Genomic DNA, 24,520 nt, shown 5'->3' with positions numbered 1-24,520 from the left:
AACAAATGAAGATGGCAAAAGGGAATAGGAACGTCTAAAAAATCATATTAACACGAAGTGCGAAATGACTAAGCAGGAATGGCTAGAGGACAAATGTAAGGATTTAGAAGTCTATTTCGCTAGGGGGAAGATATATGCCGCCTCTAGGAAAATTAAAGAGGCCTTTGGAGAAAAGAGAAGCAGGTGTATGAGCATCAACAGCTCAGATGGAAAACCAGTCCTAAGCAAAGAAGTGAGAGCTGAAAGGCGAAAGGAGAATATAGAGGGTCTATACAAAGGAGATGAACCTTCAGGCATTATTATACAAATGGAATAAGGATGAAGAAGAGATGGGAGACATGACACTGCGACAAGAAGAGGCAGAGCACTGAAATACCACGCCGAAACAAGGCCCCGGGAGTAGGCAATTCCGGCAGAAATACTGACAGCCTTGGAAGAGCCAGTCATGACAAAACTCTTCCATCTGGTGTGGAAGATGTATGGGACACGTGGAAATGAACGTATGCCTGCGAGAGTGGAAGATTTCATCAAGGCCAAGGGTGGGCCAACACCATATTGAATTCCAGCATTAACGATGGAGGGCGCCACGAACTTGTAAGTCATTTTCAGCCAGGTGTCCGGATAATTTTGATCACATAGCGTAGAATACACTACTTGCGTGTCAGAACGACAGCTTAAGTATCTTTGCGGTGATATTTGAAACTTCACGTAGCTTCTAGAACGTGTCATGACATATATTATCAGTATAAATTGAAGTCTAAATCTAACACAAAATATAAATCAAGATGTGTTAAATAATTGCCCAAATAAATAGAAAACAAAGGAAATTAAAGAAAATTTCTAGTGAACTCCACTTTTAAGAAAAGGGTTTAGTGCTGCTGCGCTCATTTGATTGCACCTTTTATTTTCTTTGGCTATTTCAACATAGCACGTTACTATCAGAGTTTTTAACACAGTACGTGATCGGTATTTTGGCGTAGATATTTAGACTGTATGCGGTCCAGACGCCTCTGCAGAAATTCATGACTCCATTGGCCACGTACTGCACTAAATCAAGTATCAATCCGTAGCCACCTTCATTGTTGAATGACTGTAGCTACCGAAATACGACTGTGGTATATTTACGAATAATCTTATGACGTCCCGAATCCTCATAAATCAGGTACTTAACGTCCTTCCCAGTGTAATCGATACATTCACAACTGGACATCAAAGCACAAAGTGGTTTATAGCATTGTCAAGATACATTTGATTCAGTTCGACACTTCAAACACTCTCTCTATGCTCCCTCTAGATAACATGCCTTTCGTGCTATAAAATTTGTTCTACACCATAAGTTAGGTAACATTTTATCATCTCACCATTTCATCGCATCTAATCAGAAACTTCAAAAACTGAAAGAAATGTGGTCAGAATTCCCCCATTTAACATTCTTTTTAAAATAGCAGATAACTGTGTTATAAATGCATCAAGTATTCCTTAGTAATTGCGCTAATTAGCTATTTATCCACATAAACATCGTACGAAATTATACCCCAAGTTTACGTACCTGTGTATAACATCGCGTAACTCAACGACTGCGACGAGAATTTAAGTCCCAATGACGATGGCGTCAATTTCTCTTTCTGGAGGCACCGATATGGGCAAACCAGTTGACTAATCTGAAGTTTGGGTATTTATTTACCTTAGATCGGCCATCATCAACATAAGTTAATGCAGGGCTGTATGAAGCCAGTGACTGTTCGCTGATGTCATTGTTTGACCATGTATGACCGACCAGTCAAAAAGAATTTGCGTAAGGCAATGGAAATAATCGGAAGATTGGAAAATTGGTCTCCGCGTGGTTCTCTGTTGTTTTTTTTTTTTTTTTTTTTTTTTTTTTTTTTAATAAGGTACGGACGACGAGCCAACACGAACAGAGTTCGTCGTTTCGGAATCGAACAATTCGTTTCCAGCTCCTCGCATTTTTTGACCTCTGAACATTACTAGGAAACAACACAAATTACTTTTGTGACAAAGAAATAAGGAAGGTCATTGATCTTTTAAATAATTAACACGACTGTGTATAATAAACGACTGGTTTATCTGACAGCAAACAGAGAACGTCCGATCTATGAGAGCTCATACAGGCGAAAGGAAACAATACGATAACTGAGGATCAGTCCGTTCATTTGTTACCAGTGATAGGCTTTTAATAGAAAGCGAAGCCTCGTTGTTAATGCTTTCCGTGATTACAAGAAAAAGAGTTCTGATTTTCTACTAATGTTACAATATAGGAAATTCTTTACAGAATACGCTTGTGAATCCATTGTCCTTTCTTTAAACTCAGGGCAGAGCATAAATGTCACACTGCGGAAGGATATTGCCATGCAGTTTTAATGGCAGCTCTTCCGTGTAGACATTCAACACCTGTGACAGTACGAGGAATTTGTGCCAAATGTGACGAGTTGCAACAGCTCTGTTTACGACATGCCCACGGGGAACCACCCGTGCCTACCCGTGCCTTGTCTATCTCACTGTGTGCAAAACGTAGCGTGCTGAGTCGCAGTCCCGGGTCTATAAAACGGCGGCAGAAAACCTGAACAGAGTTACTCGCACAGTGCGACATGGCGAAGCTACTACACGTCTGCCTGCTGCTGCTGGTTGCCTCCCTGCTCTGCGAACGGACGTTCGGTGAGTTGTGTGCGCATCAGACCCGTCCTAAAGGAGATTTTGCTGTGTTATCTGGAATATGGCTTCCCTCGTCAGGTTCTGGAGGTACAACATACTGAGTTTTTTTTTTAATTTGTTTATTTAGCTGGTCATTGGGGTTAGCCATTTAGCCAGGGAAGAGAGTGGTTACAAAATATTATTCAATATCATATACAGGGTGTCCCATAAAGGTTGCAACAAACTTCGAAGGCTTGTAGAGGACGTAGGGAGGAACAAATGGGGCACAGGAACCAGTATCCAGAAACGCTATCCAATGACGCTACAGAGTGTCGAAGTTATAGGCGCTGGCCCCTGCCTCTAGGCCACCCCTTCGGCATCAAATGTGACTTTGTACCCTGACGGACTGTAGGTGGAACGTCTCGCAATGTTGTTTGTTTACGCAGTGATCGTGATTAATTGCCACATCCGCCAGTGAGTAAACAGGACCTGCCTCCTACTAATGTGGTGCTCTATTGACTTGATACTCGATGGTTTCAGACACGGGTTTCCATCTGCAATTTTTTTTCTCATATACTGAAAAACATTGGAGGTTTGAGAGGCTACAAGAGAAAAATAAATTGCAGATGGAAACCCGTGTCCAAAACCATCATCTTCCGACGCAACAGAGCACCGCATTCATACAGGGTGTTTCAAAAATGACCGGTATATTTGAAACGGCAATAAAAACTAAACGAGCAGCGATAGAAATACGCCGTTTGTTGCAATATGCTTGGGACAACAGTACATTTTCAGGCGGACAAACTTTCGAAATTACAGTAGTTACAATTTTCAACAACAGATGGCGCTGCAAGTGATGTGAAACATATAGAAGACAACGCAGTCTGTGGGTGCGTCATTCTGTATGTCGTCTTTCTGCTGTAAGCGTGTGCTGTTCACAACGTGCAAGTGTGCTATGGACAACATGGTTTATTCCTTAGAACAGAGGATTTTTCTGGTGTTGGAATTCCACCGCCTAGAACACAGTGTTGTTGCAACAAGACGAAGTTTTCAACGGAGGTTTAATGTAACCAAAGGACCGAAAAGCGATACAATAAAGGATCTGTTTGAAAAATTTCAACGGACTGGGAACGTGACGGATGAACGTGCTGGAAAGGTAGGGCGCCTGCGTATGGCAACCACAGAGGGCAACGCGCAGCTAGTGCAGCAGGTGATCCAACAGCGGCCTCGGGTTTTCGTTCGCCGTGTTGCAGCTGCGGTCCAAATGACGCCAACGTGCACGTATCGTCTCATGCGCCAGAGTTTACACCTCTATCCATACAAAATTCAAACGCGGCAACCCCTCAGCGCCTCTACCATTGCTCACCGAGAGACATGACTGATGAAGGCGATATGCATGTGGGCAGCATTTGGTTTACTGACGAAGCTTATTTTTACCTGGACGGCTTCGTCAATAAACAGAACTGGCGCATATGGGGAACCGAAAAGCCCCATGTTGCAGTCCCATCGTCCCTGCATCCTGAAAAGTACTGGTCTGGGCCGCCATTTCTTCCAACGGAATCATTCGCCCGTTTTTAAGATCCGAAACGATTACTGCATCACGCCATCTGGACATTCTTCGTGAATTTGTGGCGGTACAAACTGCCTTAGACGACACTGCGAACACCTCGTGGTTTATGCAAGATGGTGCCCAGCCACATCGCACGGCCGACGTCTTTAATCGCTTGAATGAATATTTCGATGATCGTGTGATTGCTTTGGTCTATCCGAAACATACAGGAGGCGGCGTGGATTGGCCTCCCTATTCGCCAGACATGAACCCCTGTGACTTCTTTCTGTGGGGACACTTCAAAGACCAGGTGTACCGCCAGAATCCAGAAACAATTGAACAGCTGAAGCAGTACATCTCATCTGCATGTGAAGCCATTCCGCCAGACACGTTGTCAAAGGTTTCGGGTAATTTCATTCAGAGACTACGCCATATTATTGCTACGCATGGTGGATATGTGGAAAATATCGTACTATAGAGTTTCCCAGACCGCAGTGCCATCTGTTGTTGACAGTTCTAAATACTGTAATTTCGAAAGTTTGTCTGCCTGAAAATGTACTGTTGCCCCAAGCATATTTGCAACAAACGGTGTATTTCTATCGCTGCTCGTTTAGTTTGTATTGCCGTTTCAAATATACCGGTCATTTTTGAAACACCCTGTAGAAGACAATGTTGTTCTTGCAGTGAGTTCCATCTTCTCTATTGGCGATCATGGCCATCAGTCGCGATCACTAAGCAACAGACAACGTTGTGAGACCTTCCGCCTACGATCTCCGTCAGCGTACAAAAGTTACGTTCTCTGCCGTAGTGGTAGCCTTATGGTAGGCAAAAACGTCAACACTCTGTGGCTTTGGTGGACGACGTTACCGGACACGGGTTCTTATCCTCAGTCTGTTTCTCAAGACACCGCCTACAAAAAGTGAGGCTTATCACAACATTTCTGGGACAATCTGTACACAAAATAGGCATTTCAAATTACAGTAACACAATTTAAACGTCATGACACACTTTCCACAATTGAAAGCCATTATTTCATTTCACTTCTTGGAACATCACAGTAACAATGAACAATAAACGTTCACAGGCAATGTATAAAGCCCTTCCTACACACTGTGTCTGGAAATCTTGACGGCATGAAGTACCGTGGACAGCGACAGGTAATTATTCGTCTGAGATCACACTCTAACAAGAAATTCCCTGAGGCGGTAAAACACCTGGGATAGCAATACGTGCATACACAGATGGAAATAGTATCGCATACGCGAGGTATGAAAGGGCAGTCTGTTGGCGGAACTGCCATTTTTACACAGGTGTTTGATGTGGAAAGGTTTCCGACGTGATTATGGCCATACGGCGAGCATTAACAGATTTTGAACGTGGAGTGGTGGTTGAAGTTAGACGTATGGGACATTTCATTTCGGAAATCGTTAGGAATTCAATATTCCGAGATCGCAGTGTCAAGAGCGTGCAGAGAATGCGGTCACGAAGGATTAGCCGAGCGGTCTGAGGCGCTGCAGTAATGGACTGTGCGGCTGATCCCGGCGGAGGTTCGAGTCCTCCCTCGAGCATGGGTGTGTGTGTTTGTCCTTAGGATAATTTAGGTTACGTAGTGTGTAAGCTTAGGGACTGATGACTTTAGCAGTTAAGTCCCATAAGATTTCACACACATTTGAACATTTTTTTGCAGGGAATGCCAGATTTCAGGCACTAGCTCTTCCAGGACAATATAGTGGACGATGGCCTTCACTTAACGACCGAGAGTAGTGACGTTTGCGTATTGTCATTGCTAACAGACAAGCAAATACCCGTATAAACTTTTGGCGGAAGACGAACGTATCCGTTAGGCCATTACGGCGAAATTAGACGTTAATGGTCTATGGCAACACACGACCGATGCGAGTGCGTTTGCTGACGCCATGACATAGACTTGAGCGCAAGAACACTGGAAAACGGTGGCCTGGTCAGATAAGTCTCGATCTCAGATCGTAAGAGCTGATGGTAGGGTACGAGTGTGGCTTAGACTACACAAAGCCATGGATCCAAGTTGTCAAAGATGCTGTGCAAGCAGGTGGTGGCTCCACAATGATGCGGGCTGTGTTTACATGGAATTTGCTGGGTCCTCTAGTCCAACTGAACCGATCATTGACTGAAAATGGTTATGTTTGGCTACTTCGAAACAATTTGCAGCCATCCGTGAACTTCATGTTCCCAAACAACGGTTTCATGTCACCAGGCCACAATTCTTTGCAACTGGTTTGAGGAACATTCTGGACAGTTCGAGTGAATGATCTTCTCGTTCTCCCCAAATGGCCCAACATGAATCCTATCGAACATTTACGGTGTAAGTAGGCTGTTTAGGTTTTCTTATTGGTAACGCCGCTTAGCGCTCGGTATGAAAAATCACTGGCTGTGCTATGCGCAGTCTGTGGCTGGTTTGCATTGTTGTCTGCCATTGTAGTGTTGAGCAGCGGCACCTGGATGCTAACAGCGCGTAGCGTTGGGCAGTTGGAGGTGAGCCGCCAGCAGTGGTGGACGTGGGGAGAGAGATGGCGGAGTTTTGTAATTTGTAAGACTGGATGTCATGAACTATCATATATATTTTGACTATTAAGGTAAATACATTGTTTGTTCTCTATTAAAACCTTTCATTTGCTAACTGTGCCTCAGTAGTTAGTGACTTCCGTAGTTTGAATCTTTTATTTAGTTGGCAGTAGTGGCGCTCGCTGTATTGCAGTAGCTCGAGTAACGAAGATTTTTGTGAGGTAAGTGATTTGTGAAACGTATAGGTTAATGTTAGTCAGGGCCATTCTTTCGTAGGGATTTTTGGAAGTCAGATTGCGTTGCGCTAAAAATATTGTGTGTCAGTTTAAGCACAGTCTTGTATAATTGTTCAAAGGGGACGTTTCAACGGGACATAGTCGGGAGGTCAGGTCATGTACCAAATTCTGCACTGGAAATTCATTCGCAATTATGGTTGGCTATAGAGGCAGTATGGCTTAAAATTTCTGCAGGGGACATCCATCAGTTTGTTGAGCCCATGTCACGTCGAATTGCTGCACTACGCTGGGCAAAACGAGGTCCGACACGATATTAGGAGGTATACCATGGACTTTTGTTACCTCAGCGTACAACATTTGCATTTCAAATTAAGGTAACACAATTCAAACTTCATGACATACTTTCTACAACTGAAAGCTACTGTTTCATTCAACTGCTTATACCTTCATAATAAGAAAGGGGAATAATCGTTCACGAGTGATGAAGACAGTCCTCCATACAAGCTGTGTCTGGAAATCCTGAACATATGAAATACCATGGACAGCGGCACGCAGTTAGTCGTCTGGCGTCACTCATCGCTTACTCGTATCTTCTTACCACTTGTTGTTTAACGTTGTGCATGTGCCATCTCATGCTGGAGTCTAACTGACGTGATGGGACCGCAATTTATCAGATGGCCTTTTGAGTATGAGTGTAGTGAATTTTCCACTACTATGGATCTGCACTGTACATGTATACTCGCTTCTTTCAGAACCTGCGTAATACCAATACGCTATCTAATCAAAAGTATCCAGACATGTACTAGTGAACTTTAATATCGGCTGCATCCACACTTTGCATTTATGATGGCTTCACTTCCGATGGAGAGGCTTTTAATGAAGTATCTGAACTTTTATGGAGGAATGACAGGCCATTCTTTCTCACGAGCCGGAACCAGAGAGCGTAGTGATGTTGGGCACTGGGGTCTGGAGCGAATATGACTTCTAAATTATCCCAAAAAACTATTTTGTGATCATGGCAGGACTCTGTAAAGGCCAGTCTATTTCAGGAATGTTATTGTTCATGAACCATTGCCTCAGAGAAGCTGCTTTGTTAATGTCATGCTGAGACAAAAAATTTTGGTCCCCGAACTGATCCTCTACTGTATGCAGTACATAATGCCGTGAAACGTGTTCAGGTTGAGAGAGGCTGCTTTATTAACACCTGTACCATCATGCTGACAAAAAAATTTTGGTCCCCGAACTGATCCTCAAGGTTACTCCTTAATGTTGATTCTACACCCAAGACATCGTTTTTTGTGGGACGACAGGAAGTTATCAGCACGAGCAGGCACTGATGGGAGCATGTACATTGCTAATTCATGCAGGATCCTTCGAATAGTATTTCCTGGAGTTGACAACAAGCAGGCAGTTTGGTCATTTAACAGTAAATATTGCCGTGGATGTTTGGGGTTTGGAAATCATGTGTGAGTCGTGCATGGCTCGTGTTCCCGCCATCCTGTTCTTAACATACTTCCACCTCATTACGTTAATTTAAATTACTACTGTCACTGAGTTGCTCCTTTGCCTGACCGTGAGCGGAGTTAGCAGCGCGTATCGATACATCCCCTCTTCTAGTATCTTTGCTTGACTGCTATTACTTCCCAGTTGTCTGTCGTAAGGAGTTCGGCTCGCGAGTTCGGGTCTGCCAGTCAGTTGGAACGCGTCTGGAGCACAGTCCGCACGTGCCAGTCGGGTTGGAGCAGCAGTGAGGTCTGCGTCGACATGGCTCTCCTGACCATTTCCGCCACGCATCGCTCGAGCCGGGCCGCGTCTTGGTTGATCGTCGGTCGGCCGTCCTACTGGACGACGAGTTTTGGCTCGCCAATCGTTCATGAGTCGGCTGTGTGTGTGTGTGTGTGTGTGTGTGTGTGTGTGTGTGTGTGTGTGTGTGTGTGTTTGCATCGACTCCCGATTTGTCTTCGTGCGTGCTTAGTTACTGTTGGGTATCGTTCAGATCTTCGTCCAAGTGTTCGTTAGGTTGTGTGTGTAGTTGGTGTTATGTTTCACTGACGAATATTTTAGATGTGTCGGCATTCTGAGAGGAGTCGGTCGGTTGCTGCGGACCAGGGAAGTTATCTCCATGCGGTGCAGTCGGCTGGGACCGCTGGCGGCCCTGTGCAGTGTCGGAGCATGTGTGGAGTTGTCCGATCGCTACGAGCTTCGTGGTTCACCGACCCAGGATTTCAAAGTTGAGTAGTGGTTTCAACTACCCAAGCCACGTCCATTCATGTTGTGGTGGTTCGTTTCGGTGGTTTGCTGTTGGGGAGGTTTTACTGTGAGCAACACCGAGTGTTTCTGCTGCTGAAATTTAGCTGCCATGCGGTGCAATTAACTATTTTTGTTGACTTCAACTTCAAGTGTACCAGCGGAAGTTTCTGCCTAATGGCCGTTAGTGTTCCGGTTACCTGCCCTGGCCACTAACCTAATTTCAGACAGCGTCCGTTCCTCACCTGCTGTCGCTGTCCGACATGGTATGTAATTTTGACAGCTTAATACATACATCATTGTGGAGTATCACGTTTGTAACCTTTTGTGTTTGAGTTCTCGTGTACTGACTGATGGGAAGCAAGTAGTTGTGTCGGTCGGTCTGTGGCTGTTCCCTAGTTGGGTTTAGACGGATCAAGTGTATTTGGGCTCACCACCTGTCTCACCTAAGTGAACGAGGGCAGACCGACCTCCCTGGAGGCTTCTGAGTGCCGTTGTCTTTATTGCCTTTCCCACCGGTGTTTAATTATCTGTTTTCAGCTACTTAAAATTTAAGGCTTATGATTATGTTTTCTTTTTTTCTTAAGAAGTTTGCAAATTTAATTGTGGGCTTTCAGTCTTGCAACCTTATTCTTAAAATTATCTTTCAAGCTTAAAAATTGCGGCCTTCTGCCTTTAAAAGATAATGGTAATATATTTTAAAATTTTGAAACTTAATTGTGGCCTTCAGCCATTGGTATTGCACCTTGCATATGTTTGTTCTGCTTCGCTTTGAGGCTTTCCACCTGGCTGTGATAGATGTTTTTTTAATTATTTTATTGCTATTTTAATTGAATTTCTATCTGGTGATTTTTTGTAAGACTTCTTGTTTGGAGGCCTTCTGCCGCGAAAGAGTTGCATTTGGTAAAGGTTCGGCTATGTGCCGCTTTGGTTGTAACTGTGTTATTAAATTATAATAAATTACAATTGGAATGTGAAGCCGAGCCCAACCTTACTTGACCCTTTCCACAATCCTAATTATCTGTTCTGCCCAGCGGGTTTAGGGGGCGTTTCAATGTCAGTCTATTTGGGAAAGGAGCATCCGTAATCACTTACCGGGGACAGAATGCTTGTCTCAAGAATTTCTTGCACTGGAGTTCAGACAACATGTTCAGCCAAAGAGGCATGAAAACTGCCTACTTCAACCTACCTGCTAGGTGCCTGAACCCAGAGCAGGGACAGGGGCACAAGAAAAATCTAGGGCCCCTGGCCAACGGGTTCTGACAGTGTCGTAAACGCCCCTTGGGAACATGGATAGTGGCCATAAAAATTCACGAGTTTCCATGTTCACTGTGGATCGGACACTATCGAGGTATCTCTCAGGTGGTGTCGTCTACGTCCCTACAGAGTTCTTAGGGAAGCGTCAGGCATTCGAAATAATTTTAGTGTGCTCTGATATATGAGTGAGTTTAATAGGTTCTTCGTATAACGAGCTAATGGGAGTATCGCACTCTGGAACCTGCCGAGACCTCAGAGTTCCATTAGAGAGTAACTGCGATTCATCTAACAGATCGACAACCACAAATTTGCATATTTCGTGCCCACAGTACCTAATTACAGGCGCTGTCCATCGCTGCTGTGCAGACGCTTCAACCCGACCGTCTTCTCAGGAAGTGCTACACATCGAGGAAGGGGTATTACATCGCAGTTACGGCTTGTTAGGGCAAACGGAATCACAGTTTCTTTACTTGCTCTCAACTGCACCCACGTAGTATGTAATATCTGTGGAGAACCAATCCATCGAAGTCGTTCAGTGTTATGTAATTTCAGATTGCATGATGTATGTTTTGAGCCAGAATAAATAGTTCAGTCAGACAAACCTTGGTCTTTGTCCACCAGTCGCCACCCATTTTTGCATATTTTTTTGTTGCCATCAGGTCATGTTTTATTTGTCATCACGCTTAATATGTATTTTTGTCCTATTGCTTTAGTCGATAAACTTGTACTGCAACTTTCATAAAAGATAAATCCTTTGTTGATATATATTAATGATCCATCAACAACTGACTGAAATAATGACAGGGCCACCATTGCACTTTCTCGACGTCCTCCGTTAATCCTATCTGGTAAGGATCCCACACAGCTCATTAGTACTCCAAAAGAAGACGGTCAAGCTTAGTGCAGCTCGTCTATTTAGTAGATCTATTACATCTTCTTTTCTGTCAATAAATGGCAGTCTTTGGTTCGCCTTCCCTACAACATTTTCTATACTTTCTTTCCAGTTTAAGTTGTTCATAATTGTAATTCGTAGGTATTTAGTTGAATTTACGGCGTTTAGATTTGACTGATATATCATGAGAACGAAGTTTAACACATTACTTTTAGCACTCAAGTCGATGACTGGACAATTTTCATTATTTAGCGTCAATTTCCAATTTTCGGACCATACGGATATCTAAATTCTTAAGCTATTCTTTTGATCTTCTGATGACTTTACAATATGATAAACGGCAGCATCATCGGCAAACAACTTAAGACAGCTTCTCAGATTGTCTCCTAAATCGTTTATATAGGTAAGGAACAGCAAAGGGCCTATAACACTACCTTGGGGAACGCCAGAAGTCATTTCTTTTTTACTCGATATTTTCCGTCAACTACTACGAACTGTGACCTCTCTGAAAGAAAATCACGAATCCAGTTACATAACTGAGACGATATTCCATAAGCACGTTATTTGATTAGAAGCGTCTTGTAAGGTACAGTGTCAAAAGTCTTTTGGAAATCTAGAAATACGGGATCAATTTGAAACCCCTTGTCAATAAAACTCAACACCTCGTGTGAATAAAGAGCTAGTTGTGTTTCACAAAATCGACGTTTCCTAAATCCGTGTTGACTGTGTGCCAATAGACTGTTCTCTTCGATGTAATTTATTTTCGAACGTAATATACGTTCCAAAATCGTGCTGCATATCAACTTTAATGATATCGGCCTTTAATTAGTGGGTTACTCCTATTGTCTTTCTTGAATTCTGGTGTGACCTGTGCAGCTTCCCACTCCTTGGGTACGGATCTTTCGTCGAACGAGACGCTGCATTTGTTCGTTAAGTATGGAGCTATTGCAGCAGCATACTCGAAAAGGAACATAACTGGTATAAAGCCTAGACGGCAAGACTTGCGTTTATTAAATGATTTAAGTTGCTTCACTACTCCGAGGATATCTCCTTCTAAGTTAGTCACGTTGGTAGTGAAATCTGGTTTCGCAGGACAGAGCGGATCAGGTTGTGGAAAGGGGCCAAGGTCAATTACTGTTAGTTATACAAGAACACATACAACTTTATTGATGAGACCAATGCCCAGTTTTCTCTTTAAAACAGATCAATTCACGGCGGGCCCAAGTAACTTCTCCAGAATAAGTTTAAATGATTGCTTTTTAAACTCCAGGATTTAGAGTAACGGCCGAAGGCCTTACTTAATCAAAATTACAGTATCTTCTCGGGTAACTGCTGAAATAATATTTCAGTTCAGCTAAGGAAACTGCTTAAAAGCCAAGCATTTAAAGATTCCGGCTAAAGGCCATATTAAGGAAAATTCAAGTAAATTCTCTGGCTGAAAAACCCAATAACAAAAAATTCTGTACATAGAAAAACAGAGATTTTAAAGATAAGCTTTTACGCTGTACATCAGAAAAACATCTGAAGAAAACTTGAAGTATCTTGTTGGCTGAAGGACCAAACAAATGGTTCAAACGGCTCTGAGCACTATGGGACTTAAGTTCTGAGGTCATCAGTCCCCTAGGACTTAGAACTACTTAAACCTAACTAACCTAAGGACATCACACACATTCACGCCCGAGGCAGGATTCCAACCTGCGACCGTAGCGGTCGCACAGTTCCAGACTGTAGCGCCTAGAACCACTCGGCCACCCCGGCCGGCGGACCAAACAATTACTCAAGAATAATTAAAAACAGCCTTAAGATAAACATTTACAGAGCACGACTGAAGGCCGTTTCAAGAATTCAAGATAATTAAAGAGAAACCTTACAGACAATGATTTACACATTAAAGTCACAGATTCTGAAACAAACGTGGCTGAAAACCTAAATGCAGAGCAACAAGAATTTTAAATGAAACACGGCTGAAGGCCTAATCTTAAAGTTGTTATGAAGTTCGATGAATGTCATATGCTAAACATAAAACAGACAATATTAATACAAGGCTGAAAGCCTGGCACAGTACCTGCGACCAAATAAAATAACAGTCACAAACAACAAACAGTGGTGTTCAGAAGTGTTCCAAGGGTCGGCGTCGGCCTGGGGAGGAAACCAACCACAGTTTAGGTGAGACAAGCAGCCAAGCGTAACACTAAACAACCGGGTGGCAACACGACCTACGGACGGCTGAAGAACCAACCAACCGCCTAATCAATTCCATCAATACCCTTCCACCCGACACACTCGGTACTCTATCTCAACCGACCGAGTGACTACTCCAGTACGCAGACACTATTCATCTTCTCAGAATCAATTCGACAGACAGAAAGTTTCTACAAGCGGTCGGGGCCGAAATACACGTCGACCTATGAGACCACCGACCGAACGACCAACCAAGGTCGTTCTCACACAAGTTACATGTGTCGGCAACGGTCGGGCGAGTCTTGGCTGTCCGAAGCTGACTGCACCCTCAACCCAACTCAGTTACATATCCGTCTGAACTCGGAGACACGGCGACCCGGGCACACTGGCTGAGACACAGCCACGCAGAGGGAAGACTTGCCCATTGGGCAACCGACATCTCTGCACAAGTAAGGAACCGACCCACGCCCGGAAAGACGACCAACTGACAAGGCCCAGAAACGGTCAAAAGACCAAATACAGTCGCCCAATGAGACGACCAACTAAACGACCAACCAGCGGTCGTTCCCGCTCCAATATCCTTCCGTCGGACAGTTCATGTGTGTCGCCACCGGTCGGCGAGCACTGGCTGAACGCAGGTCACTGGCGCTACGTCCCCGACTTCACTGCTGCTGCGTCCAGACTCCACTCTCGACAGACAACGCCCCGGAAATACTATGGGTCGCTCCGGAGATAGTACGACAGATCACTTATCGATAAGCGCTACTGCTGCCACTCACGGGCAGGTAAGGCAGGAAGTTAGTGACGCCAGTAAATGGAATAAGAAAACGAGGTGGCAGTACGGTAAGGGAAGATGACAAACAATATACGGTATGAATACGAGCCGCGCATGGCTCAGGTAGCTGTTCTTGATTCGAATTCTGGAACATTTACTTCATCGTCTTTGGTGAAGGAATTACGGAAGACTTTTTTAGTAGCTCTGTTTTGGAGGCACTGTCCACTGTCATCGACAGTATTTCCATTGCTGTCGCGCAGAGGAGGCATTGCCGCTAGCAAAATTTACATACGACCAGAATCTCTTTGGATTTTCTGCAAGGTTTCGAGGCAACGTTTCGTTGTGCAAACTATTATAAGCATGTCGCATCGTTCTTTTAGATTCGATAGCCTTTTTTTGTTGTTTCTGCATCCCCAAGGGGGATGAGCTCCGTCGTTTGTTAAATTAGTAGGTATAAATCTCTCAACTGCTCTCGATACCATTTGTTAGATCGAGCAATAGAAATCTGTCCTATTATTATGTGCGATTAAACCCGGTTGGATCTCGCGAAGTTTCTTGATTCTTATTTATTTTTTTCCACCCTGCTCTCATTTTTTCCGCATGACCTCTCTCCCTTTCCTCTATCTATTTTGTTTCTGCATTCTTCGCGCTTCATTCTCTGACTTAACTTCCCATCTGTCAACATTCTGCTCAAAATACCTTCCTGTCCAAAACATCTGAATAATTTATCGGAGCTTTTTATAGGTCCTTTTTGGCATCTTGTATTTGGTTCAAATGGCTCTCAGCACTATGGGACTTAGCATCTATGGTCATCAGTCCCCTAGAACTTAGAACTACTTAAACCTAACTAACCTAAGGACATCACACAACATCCAGTCATCACGAGGCAGAGAAAATCCCTGACACCGCCGGGAATCGAACCCGGGAATCCGCACGACCACGAGCAGTGGACTCTTGTATTTGGGTTTAGTCTTAAGACATTCTGTGTATTTAACAATTTTGTACCTAAGTTTAGGAAAGCCTAGAGACGTAACCATAAAATGTTTTTCTAATGTCTGCTGCAAGGTTGGACGATTTCTCAGTTGTTTAAAAAGATTGTTGTCTACAGCTCTCTTCTGTTTTTTTGGCCCTAGTATCTTTCTGATGATTTTACGTTCTTCCTTTTGTAGGTCACCTTTTATGTGGACTGTCAGGGTTTCTCTGGCATACAGGACTTGGGGTTTGAATACTGTGTTATTGAGCCAAATTGTAGGGTTTTTGGACAAGCATTTTTTATTCTGCACCTTGTAGGTTGTACCACCATGAATGGGCAGCGCCTGTTACACGGTGGGGGTACGACAGCCAATTAGTTCCAGTCATTCCACCAGGAAGGAGGTACCACAGCTGGCGTTGTCTGTAGTTCAACCATGCATAGACGGTCAATACCGCGGTTCTATTGCGTCCGCATTGTTACTTTGTGCCAGGAAGGGCTTTCAACAAAGGAAGTTTGCAGACATCTCGGAGTGAACCAAAGCGATATTGTTCGGACATGGGGGAGATACAGAGAGACGGGAACTGTCGATGACATGCCTGTCTCCGACCGCCAAGTGTTACTACTGCAGTAGATGACCGCTACCTACGGGTTGTGGCTCGGAGGATCCGTGACAGCTACGCCAGCATGTTAATTAATGCTTTTCTTGCAGTCACAGGACGTCATGTTACTATGAGTAATAGGCTGCACGATGCGCAGCTTCACTCCCGACGTCCATCGCGAGGTCCATCTTTGCAACCACGACACCATGCACGGCGGTACAGATGGGCCCAACAACATGCCTAATGGACCGCTCAGGACTGGCATCACGTTCTCTTCACCGATGAGTGGCGCATATGCCTTCAACCAGACAATCGTCAGAAACGTGTTTGGAGGAAACCCGTAAAAAAAGAAAGGTTCAAATGGCTCTGAGCACTATGGGACTTAACATCTATGGTCATCAGTCCCCTAGACCTTAGAACTACTTAAACCTAACTAACCTAAGGACAACACACAACACCCAGCCATCACGAGGCATAGAAAATCCCTGACCCCGCCGGGAATCGAACCCGGGAGCGGGAAGCGAGGACGCTACCGCACGACCACGAGATGCGGGCGGTAACCCGTCAGACTGAACGCATTAGACACACTGTCCGGCGAGTGCAGCAAAGTGGAGATTCCCTGGTGTTTTGGGGTGCCATTATGTGGGGCCGACGTACGCCGCTGACGGTCATGGACGGCGCCGTAACGGCTGTACGATACGCGAATGCCATCCTCCGACCGATAGTGAGACCATTTCGGCAGCATTATAGCGAGGCATTCGTATTCATGGTCGACAATTTGCACCCTCATCATGCACATCTTGTGAATGACTTCCTTCAGGATAACGACATCGCTCGACTAGAGTGACCAGCGTCCCAGCATGTTCTCCAGACATGAACCCTATCGGAAATGCCCGGGATAGATCGAAAAGGGCTGTTTATGGACGACGTGATCCACCGACCACTCTGGGCTATCTACGCCGAATCGCCGTTGAAGAGTAGGACAATCTGGACCAACAGTGCCTTGATGAACTTCCGGATAGTATGCCACGACGAATACAGGCATGCATCAATGCAAGAGGACGCGCTACTGGGTATCAGAGGTAGCGGTGTGTACAGCAATCTGGACCAGCATCTCTGAAGGTCTCGCTGTACGGTAGTACAACATGCAATGTGTGGTTTTCATGAGCAAAAAATGGCGGAAATGATGTTTGTTGATTTCTGCTCCAATTTTCTCTACAGGTTCTGTGGTATACACCACTGCTAACAAACACTGGACAGCGCCTTCCAGTACGCGGCCGCTAAATACATCGCTGGCCGCACTTCTCCGGGCGGCTCGCGGCTACCATCGTTGGCCGCCTTCGCGCGCGCGCGTTTGTCAGCACACAGCAATTGGCTCCGCCAGGAAACATTGCGATTGGTTTTCCCTGGAAAACAGCGACCCCAGCCGACGGCTCCATTAACTAGCAAGCCTTATATAAACCCGGCCGCCGCCGCAAACGACATTTCTCATCGGTAAGTGCAGCACGCCGTGGTCCAGCTGTTTGTCGATGACTCGCCGCACCACTGGAGGTTACCTGGCTGCTCGCCGAAAATCTTGCGACTTCACTTGGAGAGACTGAACTTCACTGGACTTGGGAATAATTACGGGACGTGCACCACACCATGCACATTTGGACATTGGTGTAACCAAACTTTAATCATGCATTACTTCTGAGTGGGAGCCTGGGTAGACGCTTGGCTAACATAATTGTTAAAAAGTGATTTGTGATTTAATAAACCAGAGTGAAGAGGTTATTGTGTTATTCCTGGTTATAACAGGTTCCGGAACTCTCGGAACCGAGGTGACGCAAAACTTTTTTTTTATATGTATATGTGACGAACTACTACTAGTCGATAACGACATACACAATTGTAAATCCAACTTACTTCATTTCCTGATTAAAATCAAGTGTTTAATATGGAAAATAGAGTAAGCTGTAGTGTGTGAGACGCCAATTGTCTGCAGTGCCTCGTAACGCCGTCTGTCGTTTTGCAGCGTGCGCCGAGGGCGAGCGCAGGTACGATGGCTGTAACTGGTGCACTTGCGTCAGAGGCGGCTGGGTCTGCACCGCGAAGTTCTGTGGCCGCTCCGCCGCCGAGGGTAAGTACCCGCCACAACCAGAGCGGGCATTGGCTCCCTCGTACGCCACGCTGAGTGGCGGGGCGTTTCAAGTCCACAACTCCGTATTGTCCAGTGTGTACAGACACCTCTACCCTGTACTGATACCACAGCAAATGAGTGTACAACTTCATGAATCTACACTCCTGGAAATTGAAATAAGAACACCGTGAATTCATTGTCCCAGGAAGGGGAAACTTTATTGACACGTTCCTGGGGTCAGATACATCACATGATCACACTGACAGAACCACAGGCACATAGACACAGGCAACAGAGCACGCACAATGTCGGCACTAGTACAGTGTATATCCATCTTTCATAACAATGCAGGCTGCTATTCTCCCATGGAGACGATCGTAGAGATGCTGGATGTAGTCCTGTGGAACGGCTTGCCATGCCATTTCCACCTGGCGCCTCAGTTGGACCAGCGTTCGTGCTGGACGTGCAGACCGCGTGAGACGACGCTTCATCCAGTCCCAAACATGCTCAATGGGGGACAGATCCGGAGATCTTGCTGGCCAGGGTAGTTGACTTACACCTTCTAGATCACGTTGGGTGGCACGGGATACATGCGGACGTGCATTTTCCTGTTGGAACAGCAAGTTCCCTTGCCGGTCTAGGAATGGTAGAACGATGGGTTCGATGACGGTTTGGATGTACCGTGCATTATTCAGTGTCCCCTCGACGATCACCAGAGGTGTACGGCCAGTGTAGGAGATCGCTCCCCACACCATGATGCCGGGTGTTGGCCCTGTGTGCCTCGGTCGTATGCAGTCCTGATTGTGGCGCTCACCTGCAAGGCGCCAAACACGCATACGACCATCATTGGCACCAAGGCAGAAGCGACTCTCATCGCTGAAGACGACACGTCTCCATTCATCCCTCCATTCACGCCTGTCGCTACACCACTGGAGGCGGGCTGCACGATGTTGGGGCGTGAGCGGAAGACGGCCTAACGGTGTGCGGGACCGTAGCCCAGCTTCATGGAGACGGTTGCGAATGGTCCTCGCCGATACCCCAGGAGCCACAGTGTCCCTAATTTGCTGGGAAGTGGCGGTGCGGTCCCCTACGGCACTGCGTAGGATCCTACGGTCTTGGCGTGCATCCGTGCGTCGCTGCGGTCCGGTCCCAGGTCGACGGGCACGTGCACCTTCCGCCGACCACTGGCGACAACATCGATGTACTGTGGAGACCTCACGCCCCACGTGTTGAGCAATTCGGCGGTACATCCACCCGGCCTCCCGCATGCCCACTATACGCCCTCGCTCAAAGTCCGTCAACTGCACATACGGTTCACGTCCACGCTGTCGCGGCATGCTGCCAGTGTTAAAGACTGCGATGGAGCTCCGTATGCCACGGCAAACTGGCTGACACTGATCGCGGCGGTGCACAAATGCTGCGCAGCTAGCGCCATTCGACGGCCAACACCGCGGTTCCTGGTGTGTCCGCTGTGCCGTGCGTGTGATCATTGCTTGTACAGCCCTCTCGCAGTGTCCGGAGCAAGTATGGTGGGTCTGACACACCGGTGTCAATGTGTTCTTTTTTCCATTTCCAGGAGTGTATGAACGTTTGAAGGAACGTTGTGTAACGTGAGCTATCAACACAGATACTGTACAGTAACATAGTGAATATTACCTGCCTCGACGGGTTAAAACGACGATCACGTCGAATGTCTCTCCCCGGTGATAATCACATAGTGTGATCGCGAGTATTAGGAGCTGTGGACAGGCGTGATATGAGGATGTATGGGACATCGTTGGAGGAGTGCTCGGCTAGCCGAAGTGGTCATAAGAAGATGGTGAGAAGATGATGGCAATATCTCCAACACACTTCTCAATATCAACAGCTCTTCACAAACGACTAGCGCAGTATTCGTAAACCACCTCACACTTGGGCAGTGGGTGGAGCCGTAGTGGAGCTGACACGAGACGAAGAGATTATTGGTATCAACGCACACAATTAAATGCAGAGGAGAGAGGGGAGAGGTGGAAAGAGTACATGGAAAGCCTCTACAAGGGGGAAGACTTGTCTGATGTTATAGAAGAAGGAACAGGAATCGATTTAGAAGGGATAGATCCTGTATCAGAATCAGAATTTAAGAGAGCTTTTGACAAATAAGGCAGAAGGGATAGGTAAAACTCCATCAGGATTTCTAAAGTCATTCGGGAAAGTGGCAACAAAACGATTATTCTCTTTGGTCTGTAGAATATATGACTCTGGCCACATACCACTTGACTTCCGGAAAAATTTCATCTACGCATTCCGACGACTCCAATACTTGTCAACTACGAGAATTCTCGCACAGTCATCGTAACATCTCATGCATCAAGGTTACTGACAAAAATAATATACAGAAGAATGCAAAATAAAATTGAGGATGTATTTGATGACGATCAGTTTGACTGCAGCTAAAGTAGAGGCACGAGACAGGCAATTCTGGCGTAGTGGTTGATAATGGAAGCAAGACTAAAGAAAAATCAAGACACGCTCATAGGAAACGTATACTGACTAAATCGTGCCTGCTTCCTCTTTTCATCCACAGTCTCAAAAAATGACCTTTTTTCTCTCTGCCGTCCACCGAGCCACCTCTATATCACTTTCAACAGAAAAGTTTAGTGCGGAGATAAATTTACTTAAAACCATAGTAGTCAATAATGAATATACGCCTAACGTAGTAACGTAGTAAGTACTGCATCTCTTTCCCGTCAGTACAAACTTTAATTTTATTAATGTATTATATACCTAATATGTTTTAGAACAGTTAATTTAATTCTGAAGACGACGCTCATAGTAGCGTCAAAACCTGGTCAATTTTGACTTAATATTTGTGACCGAGGGCTTATTTGTTCTAATATAATTCTGACACGGTCACTGAACCTTAGCAGCTATGTTCAAAAATGTTTAACATATATCTATCGAAAATTACTGTTTCTGTACAGGAAACACTTGAAAACATCTCAAATTTTAAAGAAAATTATCCTGAAATCTAATCGAAGCACGAACAAACAACAAATACATTATATGTTTCTATGCGGGGAATTTATCAGTTACGTCATGTCTGGTAGCCATGTGCCGATCATAACGTCTATACGTGAGCAGCGCATCCCATTGGCTTATGCTGGCGTTTAATGCTCGTAGTAAAAACTGTCGCTCCCTGGGCTCCCACCAACGTTTCGCTGTGTTTGTCTTCGTGCTTATATTTTTGGCTAATGAACATCTAGCTACAAAAAGTTTTGAATTTGTTCTTACGTAAGATACGATATATTTTCCTGATGTTGCATTATGATGGAGTGTGTTACCTGAAACCTTGAGGTTTCAGAGTAGCTCAACGGTCTAAAATGTACAGTAACGGTGGATAAAAGAACGTTGTATATTGTGCCAGCGGCGGAACGGTGATCTCTTTTAGAAGTACATGAGATGTATTCACAGTTGAGGATACGAACAACTGTCAGGTGTATAAAGGAAGGAAGACGAACAAAATTTCCAAAATTTGTACTGGACTGGGACACGAAACCGGATTTCTGGCTTGTCGCTAGCTGTCGTCTTTACTGATTTAGCTATGCTGGCACCACACACAGCCAGATCCCAACTACCATACGTCGTAAGTCCTGCGTAACAGTCTGTACTGGTACACGCTTTATGTAATTCCCGTAAAGGGAAAATCATTTTAATTGAAAGTCACTGCCTGGACCGGCGGTTAAATACACTGTACACTGCATCGTACTTCTTAAGAACACAGGTACTGCAACATATTCCTTCAAAAATGTTATGGAGGGCACACATGCAACTGATATGATCGTAACAATGAATGTTTGAACAGAAAGAGCACAAATGTCATTGAAACATATTTGGGAACTTCGGTGTGATGATACATGTTGTGGTTGGTAGAAGAGCCAACACCGTTTTACTAGAGGAGGCCGAAAGGCACGCGTTTTAGCTCACGCAGGCTGGCGTGAGGTCTGGAACAGGACAAGGAAATGAGACTTAGAAAAACGGACGTAGCTGGTGGAATACTTAACTTTAATCCATTAATGACGAACGTGGTTCTGGACGGTACATGATGCACAATATCAATAATAACTGATAATGGCGCCTTGCTAGGTCGTAGCAAATGACGTAGCTGAAGGCTATGCTAACTATTTTCTCGGCAAATGAGAGCGTAGAAGTCAGTGAACCATCGCTAGCAAAGTCGGCTGTACAACTGGGGCGAGTGCTAGGAAGTCTCTCTAGACCTGCCGTGTGGCGGCGCTCGGTCTGCAATCACTGATAGTGGCGACACGCGGGTCCGACGTATACTACCGGACCGCGGCCGATTTAAAGGCTACCACAAAGCAAATGTGGTGTCTGGCGGTGACAGCACAATCCACATTTCTCAGATCCAAAAGTACTACCCGAAAACTTCGTGTAACATTATCAAAAAGCAATATCAACAGAAATTAGCTAGTATCTTAAGAACTTCTTTCTATTCAGATTCACTCCCTTGAACTTTGCACTGAAGTACTTTAATCTAATCCAATTTAACTTTTTATTTTACTGGATTTTTTGTCCACCACACCTCTCCCCTCACAACCCAATTTTCAACATACCGATTCATCGATGCCCCATGAAATTTCCTATCAACCGATCTCTTACATTAGCGAAGTTCTGACACAAATTTCTCTTTTTCCTCATACGATTCAGTACCTCCTCATTAGTTATTCCATTTATCCATCTAATCTTCAATATTTTGCTTTAGCATTACATTTTAAAAGATTCTATTTTCTTCTTCTGCGAGCTGCTTATCGTACACGTTTCAATTCTGTGCAAGGCTACACTACAAACAAATACTTTCAGAAAAGACGTTAGTTAAATTTAAATTCTATAACAAAAAATGCTTTTCGTGGTATTACTAGTCTGCACTATATATCCTCTCTACTTCTGCCACTGTCCATCATTTTGCAAGCTCAACAACAAAACTCGCCTAATATTTTTACTTAATATTTTTCAAATTAGAATTCCACCATACACGAGATATACCTTTTTGACTTGCTTGTTTGCGTGACCATCTTCCAGAGCACCTGTTATATTAAAATATTACTGATTGTTCTGTCTTAAGCTTAATGCAGATAATTACAGAGTATTTTTCTCGAGAAGCGTTTCGCTTATACCTATGAAGCATCTTCTGTGGTCATTCTGGAAACATTCTGGATGTGTGTGTTGTCCTTAGGTTAGTTAGGTTTAAGTAGTTCTAAGTTCTATGGGACTGATGACCTCAGAAGTTAAGTCCCATAGTGCTCAGAGCCATTTGAACCATTCATTTAAATAATGCATAAAACATTCATGTTCCAGGCGGCGGTGACACTCCATTGGTGTAAGCGTTATCTCGCGCCCAGATCAGCTCTCCACAAAGCTTCATTTGCGATGCGTTCTGCTGTTTCAGAAATGATAAAATATTAATGTGTACCTAACAAATGGCTAAGAATAAAATCTGATGTACTCAGTTTTGTTCCAGATTAATTGAATAACACTTTCACAAAATTTTTAGAGAAGCTAAAACCTAATTTTCCATTTTCCTGTTTATGGTTCTTGAGGCTCCCGTCTTCTACAAGTACATCTCTACGTTGCGTATTCATTTGCAGTAAATGACGTACGGATTGAAATCTTTTGTTGGCTACATGACAAGAACCAGTGTTGTAAAGCTATATCACAACCAGCAGTGTACTATAAATAGCACTCATATTGTATGTAAATATACCAATGTAATCACGTAACATTAAGCTACATACAGCAGACAAACAACAGCTATGTAGTATGATGGAGGAGGCAGTAGATTTTTGTTTCCACTAGCAGTTTTCAATCTAATTTACTCGATTAAATTTATCTGCCGTAAGAATGAATATCAATACACAGTATAATAATATATGAAGATAGTAACTGTTCCGAAAGAACAGATACCAATGATGACCATGCAGCTTCTCTAGAAAGAAGTGATACTTAATCGAAACCCTCAGCTGCCGACAAGTGTTGTTGATCTACCTCAATGGGGACAGCCAAAAATGTGTTCCCCGACCGGGACTCGAACCCGGCTGACGCTCTGTTCATCTTTTTTTATTAATTTCATTTTTTTCTGCTCGGGGAGGACGTCGCACGACACCCGTTTCAGTTCGTCGTTGATCCATTAACTCAGTTTTTTATTACAGAGGGCAGCTAACCCTCTGACCGAACACGCTGAGTTACCGTACCGGCTCCATCTGAGCCATCGAGGGCACAGTTGATATTGCGACTGCAGGGGCTTATCTCTTGCACGCTTACCGTGGGACCCACATTCTTAACTGTCCACAAACTACATTCGTAATGTTTCTAAAGGTTATTTGTCCATTCACTCATTACTCGGGCCAACTAAGGTGACGATTCCCGTAAAAGCTCGGGCAAAGTGTGCGCATTCGCACACCAGAAGGTCAATGGCCTTTAACGATATTAAGATAGTAACTGTTCCGAA

The 24,520-nt window shown here is 44.6% G+C and overlaps 1 long non-coding RNA gene across 1 annotated transcript; it reads left to right on the top strand.

Moving 5' to 3' along the window:
* Positions 1-2,557: 2,557 nt before the first annotated feature.
* Positions 2,558-23,540, top strand: LOC126284863 (uncharacterized). Its single transcript, XR_007551565.1, has 3 exons — positions 2,558-2,673; positions 17,917-18,021; positions 23,371-23,540. It is a non-coding gene; the product is annotated as an uncharacterized LOC126284863 (long non-coding RNA).
* The last annotated feature ends 980 nt before the right edge of the window (positions 23,541-24,520 follow it).

The sequence above is a fragment of the Schistocerca gregaria genome, chromosome 8, assembly GCF_023897955.1.
Source record: "Schistocerca gregaria isolate iqSchGreg1 chromosome 8, iqSchGreg1.2, whole genome shotgun sequence".
Classification (NCBI taxonomy): Eukaryota; Metazoa; Arthropoda; class Insecta; order Orthoptera; family Acrididae; genus Schistocerca; species Schistocerca gregaria.
This window is presented reverse-complemented; position numbering and strand designations above follow the sequence as displayed.